This window comes from Oreochromis aureus, linkage group 22 (assembly GCF_013358895.1).
Source record: "Oreochromis aureus strain Israel breed Guangdong linkage group 22, ZZ_aureus, whole genome shotgun sequence".
Classification (NCBI taxonomy): domain Eukaryota; kingdom Metazoa; phylum Chordata; class Actinopteri; order Cichliformes; family Cichlidae; genus Oreochromis; species Oreochromis aureus.
Genome location: NC_052962.1, coordinates 32,246,954 through 32,259,447, shown reverse-complemented (window position 1 = coordinate 32,259,447; position 12,494 = coordinate 32,246,954). Strand labels below are relative to the sequence as shown.

General features: G+C 41.4%; 1 protein-coding gene and 1 long non-coding RNA gene across 11 annotated transcripts in view; one reads left to right on the top strand and one right to left on the bottom strand.

Annotated features, from left to right (window-relative positions):
• Positions 1 to 2,447: 2,447 nt before the first annotated feature.
• Positions 2,448 to 12,102, bottom strand: LOC120435459. Of its 2 annotated transcripts, none has more exons than XR_005609746.1 (4): positions 11,986 to 12,102; positions 11,779 to 11,856; positions 7,563 to 7,744; positions 2,448 to 2,510 (listed from the first exon to the last, which is right to left on the bottom strand). It is a non-coding gene; the product is annotated as an uncharacterized LOC120435459 (long non-coding RNA). The 2 variants fall into 2 exon arrangements; XR_005609747.1 differs by lacking the exon at positions 2,448 to 2,510 and adding an exon at positions 6,579 to 7,281.
• Positions 12,058 to 12,494, top strand: part of rxrba (retinoid x receptor, beta a) — a 23,249-nt gene continuing 22,812 nt past the window's right edge. For 7 of the 9 annotated variants that reach the window (XR_005609745.1, XR_005609744.1, XM_039605127.1 and 4 more), the window contains exon 1: positions 12,159 to 12,300. The gene's annotated coding sequence lies outside the window, so the exon portion shown is untranslated. The other 2 variants (XM_039605123.1, XM_039605124.1) reach the window with 2 other exon arrangements.

The window sequence follows — 12,494 nt, the reverse complement described above, 5'->3', positions numbered from 1 at the left end:
GCAGACAACACACGCGTGTTTAAAACTGTGACTGGGGGAATGAAACAGAGACAAGACTCACAACAAACAAGAAAACACTGGACAGTGAAGTAGAAGATAATCACCAAGAGCAAGAAAGTAACATAAGCACAAAAACCGTACCTGATACAAAACCAAGAAATATACCCATACTCAAAAACACACAAACCCTGGTCACCAGACCCAGGACTGTGACAGTCACTGCCTCAGCTTCCACCTGTGGTCTACTGCAGGATATTTACTCATCACTCCTGAATTTTTAAAGGTAACATTTAAGGAGAATGATGAACTCAGACCATACATGCCAAAATATCCAAAAATTAAATACTGTGTTTTTAATGAGCTTTTAAACACAACTATGTATTATGTGAGAGAGAAAAACTTCACACCTGAAATTACACATTTATGACAGAATTTACTATTTTATACTGTATACCAGGCATCATGCATGCTGTCATTGTGATCCAGTATATGATGTCTTTCCTGTGGTGCACAGGAAGTGGTTCTTCTAATGGTTTGGTTGAAATAACTCAATAAATACACAATGGAGTAGAAGCCACAAGACAAGAGAAGTACATGTTCCTACCAAAGGATCTGCTCTCACTTTTAAGTAAAGAACTCACATCTCAGAAACTTTCCAATACTTAATAATGTATAAACATCACTATCAGAATCAGGCCTTTGCTGGTGAAGGCATTTTATGGATTTAAATTGTGAAAACATGTTTTCTCCATTTTGAAAATTGATTGAGTTGTCAAAATCGTCATCTGTTCGTTTTATCTGCTGTGGACCTCAAGGCTCAGCGTTCTCCCATCAGGATATATTTGTAGCTACAACACAATGTTCAAAAGCTTTTGTCCCTCATCCTATTGCTGTGATCTGCGTCTCAGGGTTTGTGGACAAAAGGTGTCAAACGGAGCAGTGGACTTGGCCTGCCACGTCCTCCCGAGGCTGCTCCTAATCCTATTAATGTGGGCCAAGGAGGAGTATGGATCCCGCACTCCCTTCATCCCGGCAACTATTAAAGTCTAAAGGGGCCCTATGTGTTTATTCTATGTATTTGTGTGTCTGTGTGTGTGTTCTTGTGTGTGTAATTGCATTGTAAGCGTCTTCTTATCCACGTTGTCATAATGTGTTATCCACTGATGCGGCTCGAGGTTGGTCGTCGATTTCGTTCGCTACGGGGCAGATGGACATTTCAATCTCTCGCTCTATGCTGCTGCCATAGTTGAAAGCTTATGAAAGTCCAGTTCATGTAGTCCAATCTGACCTCACGTAGGCCCATCTATTTAAAACACTTCACTAAGACCTATAAAAACGACAGATAAATCCTGAAAATATCCGTGTTTCATGAATTTACAAAACGAATGTATCAAACTGGGAATTCTAAAGAAAAAAAGAAGGAGAAATTCCAACTTAGACCTCAGGTTTTCTACAGTCTGCTTCAATAATTTCGAGCTAAGAGTGGCACACACACCTTCACATGACATGTAGAATATGTGTAATCTAAACAAAAACAGTTTTTACATCTTCATGTGGAGCAATAAAGATACTGCTCCTGTGTTAATCATGTTAGCGTCACAAACGCCAGGAATAACAGTGCATTTTATTGAAAACTTGGAGTTTTTAATGACTTGTGTGACCCATCCAGTGAACCAGACTGGAGCCTTTGGTGGACCAGTTCTGACCTGTAGACTGTATGTTCACATCATTCAGTCTGGCAGGTACGTGAGTGGGTATATTTTGCAAGAACAACTGATTAGTTAGCTGTACAATGTTTTACTTGTAGAAGTTAAACAATAAACGAGTACATAAAAGTAACATAAGATCACAGACAGCTCACACTGGGTTGAAGGCCAGGAGAGCAACAGTGTGTTTTTAAAAGAGCCACAACTACAAAAGCATCTCAACTCATGCAAACTTTTTCCTTCGTGTCTGTACTGAAACTAGTCTAATGCATTTTTGTCCCTGGTTATGAACATGATCCAGTTTTAATAACAGTATTAGTGTATCCGTCGTGGTGTAGCCCTCATTTTATCATTACCAGCTTTATTATCAGACACCTTTTGTTGTCATAGCCTACAGTCTCACTTTTAAAAGATAAATAGTAATAAAAACTATGGTAAAGGCCTCAGTCTCACATAGGTGTTTTTAGGTGTTACTTAAAATGTGTTAACTGTGACTTTAATCTATGAAATCAAACATTTGATATTTTTCACATTCCAAACTTTCATTTTAAAATCTTTTTCATGGGAACGTGGAGAAAAAAAGTAGTTTAAGGCATTTTTACACATGAACTTCAGACATCATCGGGTCAAAGTATTGTCCTTTCTCTCACGCAGGCAGTAGGAGAGACAGCACTTCAGCTGATAAGTTTTCTGACTGCATTTTGTGAAGGTGAGGGAGCTGCTGGGACAAAGTGAGCTGTGTGAGCTGCCAAGTTAGAAACAACTTCATGTCCTTTATACTGAGTCGGATATTTGGTTACCTGCCTGTTACAGAAAGAAAAACGTGGGGTGAAGTTAAAGGTGAATTGTGTGCAGTGTCTATGAACAAGTGAAGGTCAAATTATCTTCAGCGCTTCCATTTTTCATTTTAAATTTTGAGTTTTCCCCCAACATAAGCTCATGTTTGAACATTACCAAAAGAAATAAAAAAAACTTTTGACTGAGCAGATTTTATTAGAAACACATGACATTTACCAACAAACCAAATACTCTGGTCTCAGGTTGTGCTTTTCATGTATGCTTTCCTTGAGTATTATTCTTGTCATGGGCTGGGTCGTGTGACCCAGTGTTTTGAGTTTATGTATCTTTTTTTATTCATTTGTGCCCTGGTTTATTTTGAGATTGCTGTTTAGTCCTTTGTTCCTTAGTTGTTTATATCATCTCTCCCTCTAAGTCGCCCTGGTTCATGCGTCATTATGTTTAGTTCATGTCATGTCTAATCTCCATGTTTCCTGTTTTACTTTGAAAGTCTGTATTCAATGTCAGTGTATTTGTTTCACCTCTCCTGTTCTGTCGTTAGGTTCATGTGTGTCAGCTGTGCTCCCATGTGTGGCCACTCCCCTAATCATCCCTCATGTGTATTTAGTCTCTGTGTTTCATGCAGTCCGTGTCGCTGTATCGTCTGTGTTCTCACCCTACGTGTTTTCATGGTCAGTCTATGCAGTGATCATCATAGTCTCTGAGTCTTCTTAGTTTGTCACAGTATTAGTTTTCCCAGTTTAGTTATAGTCTAGTTTAGTCACGCTATCACTGCTTTGTTTGTACACTTTGTCTTCAGCCACAATAAAGGCTCGCTTTCTGTTAAGTTCACTCCCGTCTACTAACTTGTGTACGCACCTGGGTCCATCACACACATACCACCGCACGGCCTGTCTCCGCAGACCGTGACAATTCTCTCACACACATATTTACTTTCTCACAGTTGATGCCAGTAAAATGAGGCTTCAACTGTGCAAACAGTCTTTAACAGATAGCCCTTCACTGCAAAGAAGCCTCCTCATTTGATTTTGATAAGCTTTAATCCATTTTTTAAACTTTTAAAAGTGCTGCTGGTCGCACGCTGCAGTACATGGGCAGCAATTTGTGCATGAAAGAAAAGTTCTCAGTAATGAGATGAGATGGGAAAAACATGTAGAAAATGGTTTTCCCATGCTGAGCAAAAGTTTGATTCATTACCTCCCTTCAGTTTGTCTCATTGTCTGCAAGCAGTTTTGAGGCCTAAAACGAAAGCAATGAAATGTTGTCCAAACGGCCTTTTGTCTTTTTTGAGGTATCACTTATCCGGGTAAAGTGCAGACTGTGGCCACACAGACAGACACGCACTCACATGCAGCCGGCCACATCCTCTCAATAGTCGCATTTGCGTGTACATTGACCAGAGTCAATTGCCTGTCAAATGCAATGTGCGATTAGACACCAGTAAGGCCAAATGCAGCGCTGCCTCCCAGAGCCTGGACGCTGTGGGAGCCCTGCTCTGTGAACCCCACGGCCCCTCTCACTCCCTTCATCCTCAGAGACCCCCCACCCCCACCCCTCCGCCTCCCCTTTTTCATCTCACCACCCCAGTTCAATGTTAATGTCCACTGGTGTCCACTCTTCGGACGTCTCCTTCTAGAGTGAAAAAAAATGAGAGAAGAAAGGATGAAAAAGAAAACGAAAATCAAACCTTCGCTCCTTCTTTTCTCACCCTGGCCTCCTCTTGTGTGCTGTCCAGCTGGCTGTGACCCTTGACCCCCTGACCCTTACTCCTGACCCCTGGACTCGTTCCCACGCCACGCCTTTTTGTGTCCACCTCGCCATGGCAACACCTTGGTCACCACTGCTGCCACGGTAACAGATGGACAGGGGCCTGGAAATAACTTCATTCAGCCCCGCCCGGAGGGGTGAGTACCATGGACAATCTGCCCGCTCCCCCTTCCTCCCCTCCCTCCCGTGTCTCAAACACATACACATCCTCGGACACACTCACTCACTCACACACACACACACACACACACACACACACACACACACACACACACACACAGCGTGCCCCAACCCAACTCTGCCACCCTCTGTGCCACATTCTAACACCCCAATCCCTTTGGATCTATTCCCTCAGCAGGGGCCTCTGGGTATCAGGGCCTGATAGAGTCATTAACACAGAGATCCCAGATTCACCCTGGCATGCACACAGGACATACATGAGAATAAGAATAAGTCTCCGCTGTTGGCACAGAAAAGCGTGTAAAAAGACATCCTAAAGTCACCCACATATCCGATTTTACACCGGCGGTATTTATGGTTTTGGGGCGTAGGAGCGCAAACTTTTTTGCCGTGCTGTAATTATCTCTGCTTCTTTTATTAGCCCCATTGTTTTCTCACATCCTTCGATGAGAAAAGGGGCTCGGGGAGAGTTGTAAAGACACAGAGCTGAGCAGCGGGGGATCTGTTTGCCAACCCAGAGACAAGCGACAAACTGAAAAGAATCGCTGAGGAGCTCAATAAGGTGCACCGGGAAAATGAACTGCAACAGTTTCTGTGCTAATCAGTAACTAACCTCTAAACAAGGTTGCATGTGTTTTGTCTTCTTTTATTTTGGGGAGGAACATCTCTTGGAGAGAGACACTGAATAGATGTAAGAGGAACAGTGTAATTACTCGTGCTGAATGGGGCCTGCACTGTGCTGCAGAACAGAGAGTTTATGCTGCTGAAACACACTCTTTGTAAAGAGAGCTCTGATCCCCGCGGCGAGCAAAGACACAAATAAACAAACAAAACGGAGACTACTGACACCGAGGTCTCCAATCTCATGGTTATCAAAATGGTATTCATCTGTGGCAATGGTGGTTGTGCAAAAAAAAAAAAAAAAAAATTTAAGTGAGGTCAAACTTTAATTTCCCTTTAAAAAAAAAGAGCATTATATCATGTTAGGTTCATTTTTAATGTTTTTTGGGGGAAATTTAGCTTCAAACTTTTCAAATGAGTGTAGATTTTTTTGTTTTTGGTTAGACAAACCAGGCTAAGTGGAGAGCAGGTGAGGGGGGGGCATCACGGGCAACCAGCAAAACACTGACCATTGAGGCAAAATCACACAAGCGAAGCCACTTATTCAATTTTTGGGATTTCGTATCCCCCTTACATCCCTGCATAGATCTGCATCCCACTATCCCTCTACTCTCACACCCCCAACTCTCCCTCCCCTCCTGTGTCCAGCACCCCCTCATTCTACCCAGTCCCCCCAGACCCTTCATTTCTCTCCCCTCCCCTCTGCCTCTCACCCATTTCATTGTACCAAAGGAGATTTTCTCCATTGAGGCCCAGTCTCTTAGGTAACCCCAGCGCTGCATGAAATGAGGAGAGGGAGAGAGCGAGAGACAGAGAATGAGAGAAACAGAAAGAGAGAGAGAGGGCGGGGAAATTGAGAAAGACAGGGGCGAAGGAAATGTAAAGGCGGAGGGAGGGCCGGACAGAAAGGGTTGAAGAAGGAGAGGAAGAAGGACGCCGGATCAGAGGAGGCAGAGGCAGAGAGAGTGAAAGATGGAGAAGTGGGACAAGTGCGGTCAGACGTCGACAGCGATGCCGCTGAAATTCGGCCCAGAGCCGAGGGAGGAAGACTGACTGGCGGAGATGTCCATCGCACATGTAAGGATGAACGCTCTGTGGCTGTGAGGGACTTCATCATATGCTTTTTGCTGTAATTGCTGGTCCAGATTTTAGGCCCCGAAGGGTTCAAACACTGGGTGCTACTGCACTGTTGTCTTCTTGATTTTGTGAGCATTTTGTTGTTGGGTTTTTGTATTTTTCCTTCTTTGTTTATTTGGATTTTTTGCTGTTTTGTTCTCTTTTTTTCTTCCAGCAGATTTAAACTGTTTTAAATTTACACCTGTAAGTAGCCTGTGTGCTAGCAGGAGCTGAAGAGGAAAGTTTGGGCCTTCAGGCCTGTTTTAATACCAGCACTTCATGGAGATTTGAAGCACAGTATTTTATTTAAAAGTGTAGAAGAAATATTTTAAATACAGGTATTAGTCAAGGACGATAAACTTTATTTCAAAGTCAGTTTCACAGGAAAAAGTTTGAACCATTCGGTCTGATGTTAATTCATGACAGAAATCATTTACTTTACAAAGAAGACCAACATCAAATGTTTTTATGTTTAAAATCACAACATAACACTCTCTTCCTCTTTATTTCAGCAGTTTAAACCACATTTAACACCTTTTTTTCACTTTTTTGTAATTTTACTACATTTGTTGGATTTTCTGGTTTTGTGGTTTAACCACAAACTTTATCCTGAACAGAGACTTCAACTGTAAGGAGAGGACTTTCTGAAGCGCTGCCATCCTTTGTGGCCATGCTACTCTGCACCTCAATGGTGGGCACACTGCACATGGGGTTCCCATGAATAGACCAGGCCTCACCAAAGACCACATCATTTGGATAAAGACGGGGTCCCACAGAAAGAGAAAACGCCTCACGGAGCGAATCAGATAAAGAGAAAATGTTGCGTACGGCAAATCAGATTAGAGCAGGTCAGAGCTTTACTTTTTTCGTTTTCAGGCCCTCCCACGTCCACCCGCCTGCATCGAACTCTGTGAAATTTACTCCTGCTTCTGCTCATGTGTCTGATAATAATGTGCTCCACTGCTGTGCTGAGTTATCATCTCAGGCTTTTGTCTTCTTTGATCCGTGTGACCGTTGGGGGACTCACTTCTTCTTTTGTACAAGGTCACATCGCTGGCTCGCTTTGGACGGGCCTGCCCCCGGGTGGTGACCCCTTCGTTCATCATGGTGTCACCGGCACAGAGGACAAGCATGAGTTAAAGCTTTCTGTTTCTTTTCTCTTCTTTTTTTTCCCCTTCACCTTCCCGCTCATTCCCCTGTGATGGGCTCACAATCCTTTTAGTTTTTTTGTTCATCCTCCATTATGAAAGTAAAGCTCAACAAGTGGAGAAGAGATTTTTTGGGTGGACCAACACCAATCAGTCTCTGGCCTTGGTGGACTGAAGCCTACTTTAAGTAGGGCATGCACCCGAGTGTCCAAGTATAAACACTTACCAATGACCAAGAAAGGATGGAGGTCCGGAGCTGATTGTCCAAACGCAATTCTTGCATGTGCTTTTGTGAAACCAGGAGTTGTGGATGGACATCACGCCCCTGACCTCTGAAAATCAGCGAGGGAGAGACCACCTTTGATGGGCTCAAACGCGACGGCTTTGTGGGTGGACGAGTGAAAGACACTGAAAGACAAACAGAGAAAGGAGCAGAGTGTGTGTTTATGTAAATGTAAAGCCCGTAAGAACCTCTCTTGACATTTTTTGGACGTCAGCTTAACTTTTTTCCCCCCACAGGAGCATTATTTAGAAAACTGCTCAAAGGTTTCACTTGTGACAAATGACAAGCTCTTAAATTGTAGATATTTCAGTCAATCTAGGTGTGCAGTGAAGAGAAGCTGGTGAATAATTAATATCATCACTGATCTGAAAAGCACTGGCACCAAACAGAGACAGCAGGTGGAAAGCAGCCAAAGGAATAGTAAAGAAAAAGAACTTCATCTTGAATTAATCTGGCCATTTACAAAAAGCAAATAATGTGCAAAATTGTTAAATGATGCAAACTTTCTCAGAGATGTGATTAAATCAGTGCCAGTTGACTGCCAGTGACATTTGGTTTCACTAATATGTACTTTTTTCTCTGCACAGGTGCAAAGTCTAAATGCTTGAAGATGCCTGGCAGTGCAGATCAGGAGGGTCCCATTTTGGAAAGGAGGTAAGAGTCTGTCTGTGGAGCAGAAAAGACTGAATAGCTCTCACCGCGTTAAGTACAGTTGAATGTGTCCGGTTCGCACTTCAGCACCAGAGTCTAGAGAGGGTCCTGCTAAATTTGCACTGGAAGGGGTGAGAGTGACAGATAAGTAGAATGAATGAGGGGAGGGAGTTTGTGTGTGTTACTCTGTGTGCGCATATGTGTGTGTGTGTGTGTGTGTGTGTGTGTGTGTAGTCTCCTCCTCTGTGTTTGCCCCTGTGAGTTTGCTTCTGTGTGTTTTCCTGTGTTTAACAAAGTTCGAGGGGCCAGGCTTGGAGAAAGAAGAGGGAAAATGAGTGAAAGTAAAGGATTTGAATGAGGTGGAGGGAGAGAGGGAGCGAGCTGGGGAGTGGGATGAAAAAAAAAGGCAGGGATCTGACGGAGAGAGGGAGGGAGAGAAGGACAAGAGGACAGTTTTTGGAGGGAAAAGAAGAGCAGGCACCTTGAAATTTCTGTGGCGAGTTTGCTCGCTGCTTCACAGCACGAGTGGCGTAAATTGGTGAGATTTATAGATTGAAGCTGCAGGAAGCGACAACTCGGTCTGGGAAATATGTATGGAGAAAGAGAAAGAGAGAGGGAGAGGCTGAGCGGGAGAGAGAGAGGGCGGGAGGGAGATCAAGAGCGAGGCTGCATTAATATGCTAATGGCCTGAGTGAATGCACAACAGGCCCACTGACCAGGCTAATCACTGGTGGACACACACTGAGGCTAATCCCTCATGCAGCACTTACACACATGTGGTCACACGCATGCACTTGCTCATGCAGATGTACTGTACAGTGCAGGTTAAAATACTGGGACACTTTGTTTGCAGTGATTTGTCTTTGTGTTGTAGCACAGGTTTGAAAGACTGAGCGGGAGGTCAAAGTTCAGGCTTTTATGTTTAATTTCAGGATCTTTTCTACCAGATTGCATGCTGACTGGCAAAACAAGAGAGTCTGACTGCATTTAAACTGGACATGGATTTGTTTTGTTGCAGACTGAATGCACAGTCCAATCACAAAAACCGATGAATGTGAAGAGGACTGTGGGATGTAGAAGAAGCAACTGAGTGCAGATGTTTTCCAGCTGGTGCTGTAAGTAGATTGATGTGATTTCATTTCATACTATCAGTATTAAATTTCAGATTACAGAGATAAACTCATCACATAATGTGATGTTATGTTATGTTAGCAGTGACAAAAAAGGAAATCTCCTGAACCACTGAAATGCAGCTGTTGCTCTTATGTGTCTCCTCTGTGTTTTATCTTTGATATCATTGCCATGTGTGTAATTGTATTAAGAGTACAAGTAATAAAACTACAATTTAAAAATTTGTCTTTGTGTTTCGATGTGTTTCTTCTTCTGGAGTTATGTGGTAAACTCTTGAGTTAAGTCTACAGGTTATTGTATCAACTAATGAAGTTATTTTTCCTGTTAAAAACTGACAAATATATTACAATTTATTTTAACACATAAGTAAGGATAACAGGTTTTGTTGGTTGTTGATTTTGTCTCATTATTTAAATCACTAAAATTATTTATAATGTTTATTAAGTTAATTTAACTTACAGACAGTAGAAAGGTTCCACAACATTTATGAGATAATGGGGCAAAACACGTTATTCTCTTAAAGGTATTCAACTGGAAAACAGTAGCTGTCAGTGTTGCAGTAAAATCTGGAGCGTAGTTATCACAGCATGCTTTTTGTTATCATGTCATACCATTTTAGGCCCCTTGAGGGTGACAAAGCACCAACAAACTTAAAGAATTCAGGCACAGATGGAAGGAAGAACCTGCGAAATCATGAATCATGGGTTTTCCATTAGTTGTTTTTGAAACACAGTTTGGGAACACAGGAACAGGCTTTTGTATAACACTGCTCTTATTTTCATATAAAAGAAACACGAGATATAAAGTGAAATTCAGCGAGATTAAAATGTAGTTTACACTTAACAGCAGCATTTCTTTCTGAAAATGTAAGTTTACAGATGGTGAAATTAGAGGAATTACGTCTTTTTTTTTCAAATACATATCAAACAATTAAAACTGAATAAAATACAGGAGCAAAAAAAGATGTCTTCGCCTGTATCTGGGAGTAAATATTACTAATATAAGATATTATTGATACTCCTGCCATGATCAGTTCTTCTCTATCAGTTCTTTGACTAATTGCTAATCGCCTGTGCAGCGTACAAACAAGGTTTGCAGATGTGAAAGAAGTTCCACTGCTGTGGGTTCGATCTCACTGCTTTCTGATCTCTGCACTAATGAAAAGGGAAATTATAAAACTGGAGGCAAAACATTCTGATGGATCACACAGTTTAAGCCAGTTTAAACAGGGACTGATTCTCAGTAAATTTTCATATAAATGTACAATCCCCACTGACATCAGGTTAAACTGCTCATGTGAAGGGTGAATTAGGAGTGTGTACTTTATATCCCTTCATGCTAAACGGACTTTATCAAATTTGCTGATAACTTTTATAATCCTCATTAGTCATGTATTAAATACTATTCCAGTTCGATACCTGTTCTCACCCATTGCAAATCATTACATTCTGATTTTATTTACAATGTACATAATGTTCCAACTTTTTTGCACTAGGGTTTGTAAATTTGTAACATCCACACACATTCTGGCTCTAATATTTCAAAATGTAATGGATTATTTCTTATATTTTATGTCAAAATGTAAGCGATATCAAAACTGCAGTTCATAAATGGTATAAATAATTAATCTATTTAAAATGCACAGGCTGGCAGACCACATGAAAGCAAGAAAGGCATGACAGGGAACATTTTTCATTCATTCTAAACTAATAAATCTGAACTCAGCCAGTTCAGCCAGTGAGTAATGTCGATACTTCTCAGACACAAAACCTAAAAACTAAGTAAAGCTAACTAAACTAAGCTGTTACCTTTATAAACATTCCCGAAAGACTAATGTATGACAGATATATAAGCAATAATTTTGGCAAAAGCAACAAAAACTGTGACAGTTGTGAGTGCCAGCATCCCCTCACTGATGGATTTCTTCCATCAAGAGGAAATCTTGCATTTAACTAGTGTTAATGTATGAATAGAGGCATGTACACTTGAGTCACCTTAGCACTGTGAAATCATTACAAATTATTTGACGTCTCCTCAAATCTCACTGCTGTTTCTTTTATGTTTATATAAATTGACTGTAGATGCTTCATCAAGTTTTAAATTATTTCCCTTTTACATAAAGCAACAGACTTTTCCAAAATCACATTTTAAAAGGAAAATGGGAAAAAAAAATCATTAACAACGGAAAAAAATCTGCTTGAACATTTTATAGGTGTTGCCAATGCAGCTGTTGAGAATATAAACTATTAATAACTTTAACAGCTGATATATTTACAAAGAATAAAAGGTATATTTGAGGTAAACAGCTGAATTTGCATTGTATTAGGACATACATAGCTTTTTTTGATATTACTACAAAGAAAAATTAGATTTTTACCTTTGCAGGTGCAAAGCAACCATTAACACGCTTCTTCAAACATCAGTCTCTTCTGTAGGCCCTGCATATCTGCACCTCCTGCAATAACAAAAGAACATTTTTGATTAATTAGGTAGTCATGTGTTTTGAATACTGAATCTGAAAAGACCACAAAGGCTATAAAGGATTATTATGATTAGCATTGATTTTTCAGTGTCCGCCAGTAACCTTTTCATCCATGCAGCTGACATACTGAGCTGAACTAGTCTTGACCTCTTGACCCTCTCGCTGGATGTGTCTCCCTCACTCAGTGACATGTGGGGCACAACACCACCGCACAGTCCACGTCCTGCTTTAAGAAGCAAGGGAAGCCTGTGTTGAGCTGTGAGAGAGCAGTAAGCCAAATCCTCCACCATCATCATCATGTTTTCATCCTTGCAGGGGGAGGGAGGGTTGACTACGAGGCAAAGTGGGGGGAGAGACAGACACACACGAGGCCTAGTCGCCACATCTTTTCATGCGGAGAAGCTGAGCCGCTAAACCGTTAGTAACTTCCATTTATTTGCACGAAATATTTACTTAAAATATTCAGCATGTTTTTAAAAAGATTGCATAGTTAGGGGAAGAAGGACTGAGTGATGGGGTGGCTTATTCTCTGTAGTTTCGCTCTCCTTCGAAGCTTTCGTGGTAACTAGCATGCTAGCCAAGTTACGTAGCTAAGTGTAGTTAGCTTTAGC